A 12,271-nucleotide genomic window follows, 5' to 3' on the forward strand; every position below is an offset into this window, starting at 1 on the left:
TGGGAACCCAGAGACCTGGGCAGAGCTCAGGGAGGTCAAACAAAGTAGTCCTGGAGCCTCCAAGTTCCTTCGATTCAGTCTGTCCCACCCTGGCAGCTCTTGCCCGACCTGCTCCTTCCCAGTACTGTCATCCACTTTATGGTTTTGAAACTGTGTTGATATTTACTTGACTCACTTGTTGTTATCAATGCAAGCTCAGTTTTGAAAGGAAAGTTTACATCACTATTATAAGTGGAAAATCAATATCATTTGCCATAAGTGAAAGGTAAAGGGAAACATAAAAACAAATGGTGGCAAAACCCAATTTCTATTACGCTTTAGCAAAAAGTGAAAAGATCGTGAAGACCCAGAGCTCATCCCCTCTGTGAAAGGGGTGATGAGGAGGGGAGAGGAGATGGCCTCCTAGCTCTAGCAGCTATTTTCTTCTTGACTTTGCAGAAGGACTGAAAACACCGTGGGCAGGGAATAATTTCCTCACTCTGCGATTTCAGAGCATTAAACGCGGCTTCTGTAAACTCTCCTGAGGGTTGCCAGGGGTGTATGTCCTACTGCTGAAAAATATGGCCTCTCCAGGCAGGAGGAAGACTGCACCTTCAAGCAGCCCCTTGCCCCTCTCCGGGGCTGATGCAAGGGACACTGAGCTGCTACACTCCAGGCCTCCCTGAGCTTTTCTTCCTCTGTGTCCAGCTCAGCAGACCCAAACGCTAGCAGAACCTGACCTCAGAGGGCAAGGTTGACCCACATCTGCTTGTGGGGAGTTTGTGTTGGGCCGACCATATTGGGGAAAGGAGACTAGGACCTCCAAGGAGAAAAAGAAGGAGAAAGAAAAATGATGGCAAAGAGGGAGGAAATGGAGCTGGGATAATGAAGTGCGTGTGGAAGTTTCAGGCCTTTACCCCAAGAACTATTTCAGGGTGGGGCTGCCTGGCTCTGCCCTGGGACCACAGGCAGGTGGAATCCTGCCCTCCTTTGCCCTGGCAGACCTGGCTGAAACCTTGCTGTGCTCAGGCAGACCTCCCCTCTCCTTCTTCCCCCTTTTATTTTTTAAGACAGAGTCTCGCTCTGTTGCCAGGCTTGAGTAGCTGGGATGACAGGCACGCGCCACGACGCCCAGCTAATTTTTGTATTTTTAGTAGAGACGTGGTTTCGCCACGTTGGCCAGGATGGTCTCAATCTCCAGACCTGACCTCGTGATCCACCCACCTCAGCCTCCCAAAGTGCTGGGATTACAGGAGTGAGCCACCGTGCCCAGCCTCCTTCTTCCCTTTTTAACCCTAGCACGAGGCCCTATCTCCTGGGCCTCTGCCCAGGTGGCCCGGGTTCTGGGCCTGGCTTGGTTTGTGTTGCTGATTTCTGTTGCTTAGAGATTCAAGCCTCCAGTTCTCCACCTCAGTTTCCTGATCAGCCAACTAAGGATGAAGGAACAGAGAGAATGAATTAGGAGCCCTTGACAGGGGAGGTTGGGGTGGCGTCATGAGACCCCAGGTTCTGCCCTGGTCCTGTCTCTAATTCACCATTGACTGTGCTTCTTTTCTTCTCAGCCGTGTTTTCTCGTCAGTGGAAGGGGGGTGCTCTGTTCAGACAATCTATAAGAAAGCTTTTGTCCAGATCTGACACTATGACGCAGTAACAAAGCCCCCGGCCTTTCCCGCCAGGGCAGTGCTGAGCTCCGTGACTCTAATGCCAGCTGTGCTCTGGCTGGCGAGGTCCTCGAGGGCTGCCTTTGTGTATGAAAAGGCTGTTTGTGGCTACTTTTGAAAAAAATAGTAATTCTTTAATTAACAATTTTTTAATAATTTGTTTTTTCTTAACTTGTGAGTTCAACATACTAATCATATTTTATAAGCCCTGTAATTTTGATTAATGATTTTCGATGGGCCTTTAATATTTGAGCAAATGAAGTTGAACAGACCTAGCATCCTTAAATAATAAATACCCTTACAAATGTAGCTAATCAAACTCCCTTGGTTCTGTGCTGTTGCATAGGGTAGCCCCTACAATCACGCATTTAAAATGTGATAGTCCAAACTGAGATGTGTAAAGTGTAAAATATACAACAGGTTTTGAAGATGAGTTTCAAGAAAGAATGTAAAATATTTCAACAAATTTTATGTGATTTATATGTCGAACTTATAATATTTTTGATATGATGGGCTAAATGAATTCTATTATCACAATTAAGTTTACATATTCCTTTTTACTTTTTAAAAATGGGGTTTCTGGTCTGGTGTGGTAGTTCACACCTGTAATCCCAGCACTTTGGGAGGCCAAGGCAGGAAGATCGCTTGAACCTAGGAGTTCAAGACCAGCCGGGGAAACATGGCAAAACCCCGTATCTCCAAAAAATACAAAAATTAGCCTGAAGTGGTGGTACAAGCCTGTTGTCCCAGCTACTTGGAAGGCTGAGGTAGGAGGATGGTTTGAGCCCGGGAGTTTGAGGCTGCAATGAATGAGCCATTATTGTGCCACTGCACTCCAGTCTGGGCGATGAAGGAGACCCTGTCTCAATAAAAAAGTAGGGGGAGGGTTGTCCTGGAATATTTAAAATTACATGCGTAACTTGCATCATATTTATATTGGATAACACTGCTTTTGATATTCTAAGCACATTTATAAATATGATGAATTCCATATTTTACAGAGCATGAAACAAAATGTTCCCAAGAATTTTAGAAAACGCTTTTAGAACTAAAAAACTAGCATAAGTGAAGTGAATATTAAGTTATTTTTAAAATTTTTATAGATATGAGGGTAGAAGTGCAGTTTTGTTACACGGATATATTACGTAGTGGTGAAGTCTGGGATTGTAGTGTACCCAGCACTGGAGTGTTGTACATTGTACCCAATAAGTAATTTTCATTCCTCACTCCCCTCCCATCTTCCCACCTTTTGGAATCTCTGATGTCTGTTACTCCATTCTGTATGTCCGTGTGTACACTTTGTTTGGCTCCTACTTATAAGTGAAAATGTGGTGTTTGACTTTCTGTTTCTGAGTTATTAAAGCGAATATCAAGTTCTCTTAAATATTCTAATGTTTACAGATATTGTCAAATTCTCTTAAATTTTCTACTTCAAAATTGAACCGAAGTCAATTACCTGCTCACATTCATGAGGAACTCAACAGCCAAATGTTTTTAAATATCACAAATATAGGACTTTATGCAACTCACGGAGGTTGACCCAACTTACATTTAACACCAATGGCTATATACTTTGAGTGTTTGTTTATTTAATCATCTCTATTTTCTAAATTCTAATCTTCCTGGGTTTAAAAGCCACTTACCAAGGAGGAAACAATGGCGCCATTGCAGGTAACTTGGGTTATGCCAAGCAGGTTGAAGTTTTTCCATCTCAGTGGACTGAGTTGAGGTCGGTGTTTTTGTTGTTTTGCCAAAACATAAGATATGGTTCCCCTGTGTTGCTGATGGATGCACTTGTGCCCTTTTTGATAGTCCGTGCCCTCTAACTGGGCTGGCTCCTTGACCTATGAACTCTGAATCCAAGTTATACAAACCTAATCCCCTACATCTGCCGTGCATCTGGCCTTATTGTTTGATTGGACTGAATTAAACACACGTTTACTTTTCTATTCTGACCTCTTTTCCCATTCTTCCTGCCTGGCAAGACTTCATCTCATAGATACATAAATAATTTATGACAGGCTTCTGCATCTTTCTCCCGGCTTAGCTTGGCTCTCTGGCCACAGGTCAATGACTGATGACAGTTAGCGTGGCCTTCACCGTATTGGGGCCATGGAACGGGGTAGCTCCTAGGGTGCTGGAGCTCGAACTTTACAGAGGGATCTAGAATGAGTGAGAAATGCTGCCCATGGCCCTCCTCATTCAGACCACATTTATTAAGGCTTTATTTATTATATTTATAGAACACTCAAGAATTAAATTCGGTACCCAGCTGTTAGATTCTGAGTTAAGGAATCAGACTTCTCCCTGGGGCAAGGAGGAATAAACAGGTGGCCCCAACTGTCCTTTAGGACAGGAGCTTGGAGTGTAGACCTCCCAGGTGCGTGGCCATCCTCTCCCTGCCTGGACCACAGATGGGACACCATGAGCTTTAACATCCATGCCATGTGCTCAGGCCTGCCCTGAGCAGCCCCTGGTAGGGCTGGGATCCCCAGGCTGTATCTACTTCCTCGGCTAGCAAGACCCCCAGGCCCTCCATCCTGTCCTCGGCACTGGCCCCTCTCCAGACTCAGAGCATGGTAAGTTATCCAGTGTAGCTCTTCCCGGAGCACTTTATTCCAGCCCACCTTCCCAGTGTTGGCCAAAGTGTCATCCACCTGACAATTTACTTAACGTAATTTCCCTCCTTTTTCTTTCTTTCTTTTCTTTTTTTTTTAGATGGAGTCTCGCTCTGTCGCCCAGGCTAGAATGCAGTGGTGCAGCTCACTGCAGCTTCAAACTCCTGGGCTCAAGGGATCCTCCCACCTCAGCCTCCCAAATAGCTGGGATTACAGGCGCCTGACACCATGCCTGGCTACTCTTTCTTAATTGATGTTTTAAAATGCAAATACATTTATTTTGGGAAGAAACTTTATATATCACTCCCTTAAATGGAAAGCCATTCATTATAAATCACCATCATGATTATAATGGTGAAAATAAACATAATGGAAATAAAACAATGTTACTAAATTCTAGCCAGATGCATTTGCTGCTTTCCCTTTCCTCAAAAGGGAGGGCTGTAGATGTCAGAGAGACTTTAACCCCATGGGAGATTTCCTCCTCCAAGTCTGTAATTAGAAAGGCTGAAAGGGAAACAAAGAGTATGCATAACTTCCTCATCATGTAATATAGTGGTATATAATGCCAAGTCAATGACCACCTAAATCAATTTTGCATAGTTTTGTGTATGTGCCCTAGACTTTGAAAACACTGATCCAGAGAAAGGACAAAGGGGGTGGGCATGGTGTCCCCTGACAAGACTGAGCCTGGGGACGCTGACTGCTCTGCAGCCTGGGGTTACGTCCTACACATGAGACCCCCATTTCAGGGGCTCCCCAGTACCCTGAGAAGTCCCTGGATTTTCCCAGTGAGCCCTGAGGTTGGGGGGCACCCGAGTTCACCTCCCTTGATTCCGCTCTGGGAATCTAGGCCCCTGCAGCCTGGGGAGGAGAAGGAACCTTGAGGAGGGGTGAGGTGGGTGTGGACTTTGAGAACTAGCTCTGGTCCTAACTTGCTGGGGAATCTTGGTCAAGTTCCTTCCTTTCTCTGGCCCTAGTTTCCTTTCTGGAAAACTGGGTAAATTGAACACTAAGGACCCAGCCTAAACATGCTTGTACTTTATGTATGTTCCTTGAGGCTTTACAGGTTATGGAGCAGGGCATCTGGCTGTATGCAGCAGAGACCCAGCCACTAGACACTTAGCCCTAGGAAGGGCACTGTATCAACCCCAGCCGGCATCCTGTCGTATAGAATCATGGACCCCAGAGTCAGGCAGACGCGGGTTCTGAATTGCATCTCTGCATGGCCCCAGGGTGGTTTCTTTGCCTGCATGCTAGAGATAAAAATCCCCAACTAACCAAAGTGTACAAGTTAATGTAGATGATGCATCTGAAAATAGCCAAACAAAATGCAGTGCTCAGAAATGTTAGCTTATAAATGCTCTACAGCAAGACCAAAGATAATCCCTTGCCTATGTGAATACAGGACTCGGTGGTTAACATAGTGCTGTTTGCACAATGAGCTCCATCACCCACATGGCGACCTCATTTTATAGATGAGGAAACTGAGGTTTAGCGAGTCTAAGAGACTTGTCAGGACCTGAGCTTGGGTCTCCCAGCCAGCAGGCTGGTGCTTTTTCCATTGTGTGGGAGTTGCCTGGCTTGTTTCCAGCCAGCTGTCCTGTGGGCTCTATTCTAGCATAGGGTTTCTCCCCTAAATGCAAACTCCTAGCCTTGCAGCCTCACCACTGAATCTAGGAACAGCCCTGAGGGACCTCTGAGGTCCTAGGGACCCTGGAAGTCTTCTTAGCAACAGATGGGGTCAAGTGTGGCTGCCTCCCTCATCATGGCACGCCCTCATGGGGTTTGCCTGGGGGTTGCCCTGCACCTTGGGGCCAGGAGGAAGGCAAAATTAAAGAGGCACCATGAGCCAGGGGAGAGCTTGCTGGGCAGCAGGCTCCATATTTTGTTTTGTTTTCTTTTTTTTTTTTTTTCTTTTTGAGACGGAGTCTCAGTCTGTTACCCAAGCTGGAGTGCAATGCTGCGATCTCAGCTCACTGCAACCTCCGCCTCCCAGGTTCAAGCGATTCTCCTGCCTCAGCCTCCCGAGTAAGGGGACCACAGGCACCCACCACCATGCCCAGCTAATTTTTTTGTATTTTTAGTAGAGACGGGGTTTCACCATTTTGGCAAGGCTGGTCTTGAATTCCTGACCTCAGGTGATCCACCCGCCCGCCTCAGCCTCCCAAAGTGCTGGGATTACAGGCGTGAGCCACTGTGCCCGGCCTAGGCTCCATATTTTCATATTCATTCAGTACCTGCTGAGTACCAGGCCCTGTGCTGGCACTGCCATAGGACATGAAGGTTTGCCCTTGAACAGTTTATAGTGTTGTGGTAAGACACACCAGCACCACCTTGGGATAGGTGTGGCAACAGGCACAATCCAGTGACAGCTGCAACCACCACCCATTACCAGGGACTTAATGTTCTCCAAGCACCAGCTATGCATATGCTGTTCCACCCTGACAACACCAGGACAATCACCCCTTTTTTATGGGTGGAGAAACTGAGGCTCAGAAAGTTATGTATTTTGTCCCAGGTTGGTGGCTAATGCTGAATTTAAATCCATGTCATGATATGTCACCACTGGGGGAAGCTGACTGATGGGTACACAGGATTTCTCTTCACTATTTTGGCAACTTCTTATGAGTCCATAGTTTGAAAATAAGATATGAGTCCATAGTTTGAAAATAAGAAGTTAAGGGGGAAAAAAGGATTTCAGCCCTTTCTGGTGGCTCACACCTGTAATTCAGCACGTTGGGAGGCCGAAGTCCAAGAGTTCCAGACCAGCATAGGCAACATAGTGTGACCCCCACGTTTACAAAAAATTAAAAAGTTAGCCGGATGTGAGATTCATGCCTGTAGTCCCAGCTACTCGGGAGGCTGAGGCAGAGAATGACTTGAGCCCAGGAGGTTGAGGCTGCAGTGAGCCATGTTCTCACCACTGCACTCCAGCCTGGACAACAGAGCAAGACCTTGTCTCAAAAAAGAAAAAAAAAGTATTTCAGAAAGAAGGACCCATTTGAAGGCCGGGTGCAGTGGCTCACGCCTGTAATCCCAATACTTTGGGAGGTCAAGTAGGGCGGATCACTTGAGGTCAGGAGTCCGAGACCAGCCTGGCCAATATGGCGAAACCCCGTCCCTAGTAAAGAAATACAAAAATTAGCCGGGTGTGGTTCGGGGGATGGGGGGCACCTGTAATCCCAGCTACCCGCAAGGCTGAGGGAAGAGAATCGCTTGAAACCGGGAGGCGGAAGTTACAGTGACCCAAGATCGCACCACTGCACTTCAGCCTGTGCAACAGAGTGAGACTCTGTTTCAAAATAATTAATTAATTAATTAAATTGAAAGAAAGACCCATTTGAGCAGAAACCTGGAGGTGGGACAGCCTACGAGGGCCCGGCTGAGGGGAGGTGCTGACCAGCCAGTCTGGCTGGTCCTGTTGGTCATGTTGGGTAGGCAGGACTGAAATTCCCAAAGGAGCTGAGGTCCAGGCTCTTTTCTGCCTCCTGACCCAGACTGGTGTGCCATGAGGATTCGATGAGCGCCAAGCACAGGGACTGGCCCACGGAAGGTGCGCCACAAAATGTACATTTACAAGTGTTAGGCAGGCAGTACAAGGATCGCGTCCTCCAGTGCAGCACTCTGCAAATATGTAAACCTGCCTTCTCCTCGTCACAGCCCTAAGGAGGTATGCGCTACTATTTAATACTTCCATTTTACTGAGTAAGTGACAGGCTCAGAGAGATAAAGTGACTTTTCCTAGATCGCACCACTAATAGATGACAGATACTTGGTTTGACCTCATGACTCCAAATCCGTTGCTTTTTCCCAGCCCGGGAATTGGGTAGGGTTTGGGCCGGGGACCCCTCCCCACCTCAAGACTCCTGCAGGAAAGGTCCGCCCTTCCCCCAGGGACTTTTCACCTCACCCATCATCAGCTGGGCTGTCATGGAACTTTATGGAGCCTGAGCTCTCCTCCTTCAGGCTGAGTGGCCATGCCCAGCCTTCGTTTCCCCGGCTGTAAAGCAGGGCCAACGGGAGCTCAGAGCTGTGTAGGGCTCCCCAGATGTTGGCGGTGACATGCTTGGAGAAATGCCAGGCTCCTTAGGGTGTTAGGAGAGACCTGTGGCCACAGCTGCTGCTCCGACTGGGGCCGGGCAGGCGCTCCCAGGGACAACAGAGGGAGGCAGAGGGAAGCCCAGGTTCCCACCCTCCATTTTGTAGGCTCCTGCAGCCCGAACGCCTTCTGCCTGAAAATGGCGGCTGAGAGAGGCCAGGAGGCAGGATGCAGGGCTGAGGAGGAAGCTCCGGGGCTGGGTCTCTGGTCCCTGGGAGATGCTGAGAGATAGGGAGATGGCCCTGTCATAGGAATGTGGTCCCCTGTTTTCCCTTGTATGGAAGGGTGCCCCTGGGTCTCCACCGTGTGCTAGGGGGTGGGGGCACACTCAAAAGTCCGGCCAATAAGTGTCCAGGCCACCCCCAATCTCCATCAGGACCCTGAGCTGGGCTGAGGTCTCCAGGAGGTGCCAGCAGATGCCAGGGTGGCGGGGGGAGGGTTCTGTGCATGGGGCTGGGGACAGCAGATGCCCGGGTGGGGGGCGGTCTATGCATGGGGCTGGGGACAGCAGATGCCCGGGTTGGCGGGGGGGGGGTCTGTGCATGGGGCTGGGGACCAGGGTCATGTGGGGACACAGGCTGTAAGAGTGACGAGGGGCCTTGGGGCTAGGGGCTTCTTGGGGGTCCCATCTGAGGACCTCACTTCTGACTTGGAGTCATGTACTGAGCCCTGTGGCAGGGAGAAGGCAGAAATGAAGTCACTGTGTCCTCGGAGTCAGATGCAAAGCCAAGCGTGACTCTGTTCATTTTACAGAAGGACAGACTGAAGCCCAAGAGCTTAAGTAACGCCGCCAGTGGCTGACAGAGCTGGGAGCAGAGTCACTTCTGGTCACTGGGGTTTGGAGGGAGGATGTTTATCTGCACTTCAGTACCCTTTTTGCTAGGGTGTTCACCTCTTTCAGGAGGGGTGCCTGGGAGCAGGCGGGCGCGGGGAGACAGAGCTGAGGAAGCCCCCCAGGCCTGGAGGAGGCCCGTTCCCCACTCCACTTGGCGTGCTCTCGTTTTGCCTCCCTCCCTCCTTCAACCAAACTAAAGGATGCACAGTTGCCAAATGGATTCAGCTCCTTGGAGAAGTATGTTGCTTTGCCAGGATGGGATTCTAGAAGTATGACAATGTCTGAGCTGGAAGAAATCCCAGCGAGCTGCCAGCCATCTCCTGTTTGTCAGAGGAGGAAAGCGAGGTGCGAAGTGGGGAACGACATGCCCCAGGGTCTTGGAGCAGGGCTGAGAAGCCCAGTCTGCAGGGACTCTTTCCAGGGCCTCTTCCCACGCTGCCCAGCAGGGCATGGCGGGGCCTGTGTGAACCAGGCACAGGCTTAACTAACTCCCCACCCCCACCCCTAGAGAGAATGCGGGGGACTGCTATGGCCCAGTGTGGCCTGACATGGTCTGACATGAACACAGGTGACCCTGGGCAGTGACATGCTGGCTTCATGTAGCTACTCTGCCCAGACCCTCCAACGGCTCCTCCAGTCCTCAGGCTCTGCCTCCTCTTTGTTTTTTTACTTAACTTTTTTTTTTTTTTTTTGACAGAGTCTCACTCTTGTTGCCCAGGTTGGAGTGCAGTGTTGTGATCTCGGCTCACTGCAACTTCCACCTCCCAGGTTCAAGCGATTCTCGTGCCTCAGCCTCCCGAGTAGCTGGGACTACAGTCCCGCACCACCACGCTAGTTTTTGTATTTTTAGTAGAGACGGGGTTTCACCATGTTGGTCAGGCTGGTCTTTAACTCCTGACCTCAAGCGATCCTCCTGCCTCAGCTTCCCAAAGTGCTGGGATTACAGACGCGAGCCACTGCACCTGGCCTGTTTTTTCACTTAACTTTTAATTTCAGGCTAATTTCAGACTTACTGAGAAGTTGCAAGAACAATACAAAGAATTTCCCCATGCTCTTCCCTCAGACTCTCCAACTGCTAACAATTTTCCACATTTGCTTTATTATTTCCTCTCAATGTGTCTGTTTTTCTATTGCTTTCCCCCTAAACTGTTTGAGAGAAGGTTGTAATATCCCTTTCTCCTAAATACCCCAATGTGTGTTTTTTTTGTTTTTGTTTTTTTTTTACATATGGACATTTTCTTACATAACCACAGTGTACTTATCAAAACCAGATAATTAATGCTGATACAATTCTATTGGATAATTGACAGAATTTATTCAGATTTTGCCAATGGTTCCAATAATATCTTCTAAGACAAAAGAAAATTTTGTTAAGTATGCTGCGTTTAATTCTCGTCTCTCTATTCTCCTTGAATCTGGAATGATTTCTCAGATTTTCTTTCTCTTTCATGTCATTGATCTTTTTGAAGCATAGAGCAGTTATTCTGTAAAATGGCCCTCATCTGGGTTGTCTGATGGTTCTTCATGGTTCCATTTAAGTCGTGCCTGTTTGGCAGGAATATCACAGAAGCACGTTTTGTCCTTCCCAGTGAATCATATCAGGAGGCATGTGGGCTCTCCACGTCCCCTCTCCGGTGGTCTAACTTGCTTGGCTAAGGTGTTGTCTGCTAGATTTCTCTGCTGTAAAGATAATTTCCTCCTTTGTAATTAACATGTATCTTGTGGGTAGATTCTTTGAGAATATGTAAATATCTTACTCTTCCTCAAACCTTTGCCCACTAGTTGTAACATTATTGTTGATTCTTGCTGGAATCAGTTATTATAAGGATGGTTACCTGGTGGTGATATTATAATTCCGCCATTCCTTCTTCATTAATAGTTGCTGACTCGGCTCTCTTTGCTGCCTCAGTGGGAGGGAGGCGGGTGGCTCAGTGCATGGCAGGCTGGTACTAATGAGGCCAAGGTTTGAGCTCCCTTTCCACTGTGCCTCTGGTGGCTGCTGTCTTGCCCCGCCTCGGATATTGGAGTCTGGGTCAGCACCTCTCCACCTTAGGGCTAGTTCTCCCTCCATCTTTACAATTTTGCCATTCATTTGTTGAGCTACTATTATGTGTTAGGCACTTTTTTTCAGCCACTGAGGATACAGGACAAAGTCCCGGTCTTCAAGAAGCTTCTATTCTAATAGGGAAAATAGACCAAAAACGTAAACACATTTTTAAAATAGTATCATTTCAGAGAGGGATATGTGCACCAAGGGAAATCAGGCAAAGTAAGGGGACTAAGAGCGGTTGCACTGGAGACACAGGCAGAACCTCGGAGGGGATATAGACCTGAGTGATGAGATGAGCTGGGAATGCTGAGATCAGGGAGAGGACATTCCCATCAGGGGGAGGAGCAGGGGCGGAGGCCCTGAGGCAGGAATGAGATTGATTTCAGACTGATGGAGGAGTGAAGGAGATGGAGTTGGAGAGGCTGGCAGGGCTTGAGGGCATAGATCATAGGGTTTGGAATTAATCCAAGGGAAATGGGAGCTCATCAGAGAGTTTTAGGTGTAGAAGGATGTGATTTCATTTGCCCTTCATGCATATACAATTACTTAAGAATTTTGTACATCAACTCCTTTTTTTCTTTTTTTAAACAAAGATATAGAATGCTTCACGAATTCATGTGTCATACCTGTACAGGGGTCATTCTAATCTTCTCTGTATTATTCCAGTTTTCGTATATGTACCGCCGAAGCTTGCACCCACTCCTTTTTTTTTTTTTTTTTTTTTTGAGACTGAGTTTCGCTCTTGTGGCTCAGGCTGGAGTGCAATGTTGCCATCTTGGCTCACTGCAACCTCTGCCTCCTGGGTTCAAGTGATTCTCCTGCCTCAGCCTCCCAAGTAGCTGGGATTACAGGCATGCACCACCATTGCCTGGCTAATCTTTGTATTTTTAGTAGACACGGGGTTTCGCCATGTTAGCCAGGCTGGTCTCAAACTCCTGGCCTCAGGTGATCTGCCCGTCTCAGCCTCCCAGAGTGCTGGGGTTACAGGTATAAGCCACCGCACCCGGCCACCCTCTCCTTTTATAA

The 12,271-nt window shown here is 48.1% G+C and overlaps 1 protein-coding gene and 1 non-coding gene across 3 annotated transcripts in view; one reads left to right on the forward strand and one right to left on the reverse strand.

Moving 5' to 3' along the window:
• The window catches only part of CD6 (CD6 molecule), a 48,736-nt gene that overhangs the window by 1,617 nt on the left and 34,848 nt on the right, over positions 1–12,271 (forward strand). The gene's annotated exons all lie outside the window — the stretch shown is intronic.
• LOC112441229 (U6 spliceosomal RNA) lies at positions 11,835–11,941 on the reverse strand. Its single transcript, XR_003029176.2, has one exon. It is a non-coding gene; the product is annotated as a U6 spliceosomal RNA (small nuclear RNA).

The sequence above is a fragment of the Pan paniscus genome, chromosome 9 (genome assembly GCF_029289425.2).
Source record: "Pan paniscus chromosome 9, NHGRI_mPanPan1-v2.0_pri, whole genome shotgun sequence".
Taxonomy (NCBI): Eukaryota; Metazoa; Chordata; class Mammalia; order Primates; family Hominidae; genus Pan; species Pan paniscus.